This window comes from Cryptomeria japonica, chromosome 10 (assembly GCF_030272615.1).
Source record: "Cryptomeria japonica chromosome 10, Sugi_1.0, whole genome shotgun sequence".
In the NCBI taxonomy this organism is placed as follows: Eukaryota; Viridiplantae; Streptophyta; class Pinopsida; order Cupressales; family Cupressaceae; genus Cryptomeria; species Cryptomeria japonica.
The window spans coordinates 546,110,554-546,116,113 of NC_081414.1; positions in this window are offsets into that span (position 1 = coordinate 546,110,554).

The following is a 5,560-nucleotide window of genomic DNA, read 5'->3' on the forward strand; positions in this document are numbered from 1 at the left end:
TTTAATGATTGCCAACTTTTGCACTTGGAGAAGAGTTTTGCCTAAGTTCAGTTTCTCTTTTTTTTTGGAAAATTTCTGTCAAAAATTTACTTCAACGGTCAATTTCCTGGCAAGCTTTGTTTTGCACTATGTTCAGCTTGATATTTTCAAAAATCATGACCAATTTTGCAATATTAACGATTTTAAAGGAGGGAATCCAATCCTACCTGACGAACTGCCCAATGCAGGATGACCTTCGGCCAAAAATGACCTTCCGCAACGTGTGATTCCTGAAATCTCAGAGACTTGGACGATTTTGCAAAGTGTAACGCCTTTTCTAATTTTCCCTCTTGGCGCGACTTTGGACAGCAAGGTTTTTTGCAAACTTGAAAGATCAACGCCGACTTTCCAATTTCTCTAACTCGCATTTTCGGCTAAGAGAGGCATTTTGAAAAGTTTGAGATAAAACCCTATCACGCGATTTTCGGCTGGAGAGAGGCTCTTGCCAAGTTCGAAGCCAACAACGCCCTATTAGGAAAAATCGCAATGATCTTTTATTGGCTGAGAGTGTTTTTGAAAAAAATGTTATAACGCCCTCACTATGACTCGCGATTTCCACTTGTAGATTTTCGGGCTGGAACCATTGAAATGCAAACTTGATGAGTTAAACGCCTTACTTCTTCCATTATTTTAGGTTAAAACACCATTTTGAAAAGCAATTTTCAAAATTCGGCCTAAAAAGGCTTTTTGAAAAGTTTAAAAAAATAACGCCTCTCCTCTATTTCGCAATTTTCGGTAGGAGGCATTCTACAAATTTTTTAAGTTAACGATTCATCTTCTTTTTCGATTTTCAAGCTAAAAGCCACTTTTGCAAACTTTACAAAAAGACGCCTTACCTCTTACACGATTTTTACTTTCGGCTGAGAAAGGCTTTATGAAAAGTTTTCCTTTTGGTGCGACTTTAGATCATTTTCGGGGTAAAAGGGTTTTTTGCAAACTTCGCCATTTTACTTAACTCGCGCTTTTGGATTTGCCCATTTTTGGGCTGACAGCAACTTTGGCAAACTTTTCAAAAATCAACGCCTTCTATACATTTCGCGATTTTCGGCCAAGAGGGGCGTTTTGAAAAGTTTATCGTTTTTTCACTTGTCATTTTCGGGTTGAAAGTCTATTTTGAAAAGTTTTTGAAGTTAACGCCTTTCCAATATGACTTGCGTGATTTCCTTTGTTTGCCTATTTTCGAGGCTTAGGGGAGTTTTGAAAATTTTATTTTAAAAGTGAAACGTCCTTTCTATTTGCAATTTCGGGCTAGAAGGCCCTTTTGAAAAGTTTTTCAAACTAAGCGCTTTACTCCTCATTTACACCTAACTTGCCCAATTTCGGGCTGGGAGGATAAAATGAAAAGTTTGATGTTAAAAGCCAATTTCGGCCCTAAAAGCGATTTTGCAAACACAGGGACGACTGACACTTTTGCCTATTTAGCCAATTTCCAGGCTTATGCTAAAACCTAGTCTCCCTTGGATTGATTTTGAACATTTCAAATTGTGAGACTCTCTGCAAAGTGACCCCCGGGCCATGCGACTTAAAACTAGCAGACGCCCCATCTCCTAATGGTTACATAGCTCATTGCTTCACTACTACCCGCTGAAACTCAAAATGGCGAATAAAAATCAAAATCATACACCTGGCAAGACGAAGACTAGAAAAGAAATGAGGGGGACCCTGTCGGCGACAGGGAGTGTGTGCAACACACAACACTTTCCAAGTTCAATTTATCCACCATTTCTTTAAACACCATGTTGTTTGTTGAACTAGAATCTATTACCATCTTACATACTTTACCTTTGCTCTTGCAATTGGTTCTGAAGAGTGATCTCCTTTGAGTAATCTCCTTGTCCTTGGATGTCTTCAAGAGTGTTCTCCTTAGCATCAATGCTTCTCCAACTTCTAGTTCACATCCTTGACTTGGAGAATGGACACTTCCTACATCCTCTTCTTGCACAAGTTGAACCCTCTTCTCACCTTTCTTTCACCTCCTGATGATGATCCTTGTCTTTCCGGACACATGAATGATGGGTGACCAATTTCATTGAAATTGCAACACCTTCCTGTGAATGTGGTTGAACCTCTTTCTCCCCCAAATCTTCCTCTTGAGCCTCTAAAGCCTCCTCTAAAATCAGTAACTTGCTCTTTACCTTTGCTTGTATCTCCTTGGTCTTCTTGAGGTTGTCTTGTTCCTCTTCCTCTGTTGGTGTTTCCTCTACCTCTTTCTTGTCTCTCTTGCCTTCTTTGCAACTTTTCCTCAGCTTTCATAGCCAACTTATAGCACTCCTCTATTATTCTTAGTGTTGTGAGACTAAGTTCATCTTGAATATTGTACCTCAACCCATTAAGGTACCTTGCCACCTTCTCTTCATCATCTTCCTCATGTGCTGCTCTTATATCCAACTTATGAAATTCTTTTGTGTATGCTTACACATCCATATCCTTTTGTTTCAGATTTTGTAGCCTTTTGTATAACTAAACATTGTAGCCATTGGGTAAGAACTTTGCTTTCAACTTCTCTACCATCTTGTTCCATGAAGTTATCTTTGGTCTATCTTTCTTCCACCTATCAGCTTGCACACAATCCCACCAAAGTAGAGCATGTCCTTTCAATCTTGACTTAGCCACCTTCACCTTTTGATTCTCTTCCACTTATTCACATTCAAAATAGTTTTCTAATGCTCCAATCCAATCTATGAGTTCTTCTCCATCTAGTTTTCCTCAATAAATTGGTAAATCTACTTTAGCCTTGTGATCACCTACCTTCACTGCCTTCAGGAGCCTAACTATCCTTGCTTCCTTCGGATCCAACTCTACCCCTTGAGGGACTTCATCCCCACCTTCTTCTTCTTGCTCACTCTCACATTCAGTATCTCTTTTCCTTCTATCTCTGGCTTCCAATGCTGCAACCTTCTCTTTCAGGGCTTTCAATTCCCTAGCAACTGCTGATCCACCTTTTGGAGGCATCTTGCCTTCAACTTCTCAACTTCTTCCTTCAAGGAACCTGCTCCCTTGCTCTGATGCAGAGCATCCACACACCAATCAACTAAAGGAGATCTTTCTCCCAACTCACCTATCCGATTAGGTGATAACTCTTCACTCACTCACAAACCCCTCACAAGGCTTCAACACTCCAACAACACACCCATGCTTCTCAACACACCTCCAACCCTTGACATACACTCAACTAGGGCAAAACAACATGCTCATATCTCAATCCCAACTTTCCAACACTTCACCTCTACCAACACCCTTTTGGTAATCACTTACTCAACAACAATCCCTCTCTAGGATTCCCAAACTCCACTCACAACATGCAATGGATGCTCCCAAATACATATACCCCTCTTGAAATCCTTATGAGGACTTCTCAACACACTCCCTAAAGGTTCTCTACCCCCCCCCCCCCAACCACCCAAGAGAACATCACAATGCTTAATGTGGATTCACTATTTTTTAAACAATCATACAAAGTGTAGGGACAGTCATAATAACCTAAACCGACACCTCTCTCTAGGGCTTGCTAACACTTCCAAGGGTTACTAAGGACTCCCACACACCTTCCCCAATTGTCCTCCACTCATCAAACTCACTCATTACATCATAATCTCAAAATCTCAGTCCACTAGTTCCTTAGGACAGGAACATACCCAGCTTTGGGACAGTCATAAAATGGTGAGTATTTTGGCCAATCAAGGGCCGCAAACACTTGATTAGGGTCTGCATTAACCCCTCACACCTCTCCAAGCCTCAACAAACCTTTGGGAGCCCAATCTTGCATGTATATCAACCCACACATCACCAATTCGCTGCCATTTTCAGACTGAGACACAAAAATCAGATTTTGTGTCACCCTTAGCACGTGCCAAAACTAGTAGTGAGCCCTGCAAAAGCATTTACATGAAAGAACATAATATAATATAGTTTTGCACCCATTTTGGGGGTCTTACATTGAATAGAAATAAAGTTTTACATCTTTTTATGCTTGCTGCCAGCCCTAGGTAGGGTTTGGACAGTTTTTAGTAAAATTGCTATAACTTTCTCAAAACCAAACGAAATTAAATGAAAACAAAAGGGAAATGTTCTAGATTCACTGCTCTTTCATATCCTATGGATGATCAAGGCAGTTGAATAAAGATTAATGGTGAAAAACAAGTGAGAACAGACTGTAATATTCAGAAAATTCAAGAAAATTGAAGAGAACTTCAAGCTTTTTATTATTTTCCTCGATGAGATCATCAACCAACCCCAAACTCAACGTGGGAAGGGCCTTTTAAACACTTTGCAGGCCTCCCATCGGTTGTAACCACCTTGGAAACCAACTTCACTAACAATCACTTAATTACCCTTTTCAAACACAAAAGTTGCTTTGACAATTTGTTGACAATTTTGACAATTTTGCTCCAAATTGCACCTAGACTTGATCCATGACTCCCATGACTCAATATTGATCCAAATGGGTACAAATAGTCCACAGAGACCCTTACATACCATAAAACAACAATTTTGACCCATTGAGACCTATTTCCCACAAAATGACAACTTTTGACAATTTGACAATTTTTGGGCAATATTGACAACATGACCCTACTAGGACTTAATCTAACATTCAATGGTCTTAATGACCTTATTACATCACACATGGTCTTTCAAGACATTATTTATCACTTTTCACTCGTCAAAACACAAAGGTTTCATAATTTGCCTCATAGAGGCTTGATGACAACTTAGGTGCTCCTGCACCACCTATGCCATGCTCAAGTCTGCCAAGCAAAAGTTAGAAATGTCTTGAACAAGTGCAAAGCCCGCCATGCATCATGAGAGGAATGTCCTAGCAGAAAGGGAAGTCTGCCATGGAGGAAAAAAGATTCTCTTGCGCCACAGTAAACTCTACCCAAAATGGCATGGAAACACTTTAACTCCGCTCAGCACTTGGTCAAAATGGCATGACAATGCATGAAGTCCGCTTGGGAAAAGCAAGGAAAATGGCTTGCCAAAGGGTGAAGTCCACCATGATAAAGATGGCAATGTTTTGTGCCATCCTAAAGTCCACCCACCTCCCTAGCAAAAATGGTTTAAGGAAGAGCAAACTCTGCCCTAGCAAATCATGCAAAATGGCTTAAGGCTAAAGTCCACCAAGGCTGAAGTAAGAATGTCTTGCCAAGGTAGCATCTTCGCCAAGAATGAAACAAAGATGGCATAGCAATCAGTAAAGTTCGCCACCTCCCAAACAAGAAATGTCTTGAGAGCATATAAAGTCTGCCAAGGGGAGTTAAGGTTTGGCATGAGAAGGCATGAAGTCCGCCCCCCAAAGAGTGAATTGTCTTGACCAAGTGTCAAGTCCGCCTTGCATACAAGCACATGAAGTCCGCCAAAGGGTTAGAAATGGCATGGAAACACTTAAACTCCACCAAGGTCATGAAAATAATGTCCTAACACATGGCAAACTCCGCCATGAATAGAGTTGACCAAGTTTGGAAAGTCAAGAAATTTGCCCAGCACTTGAATTATTTCTCAAAAATTCACCCAACACTTA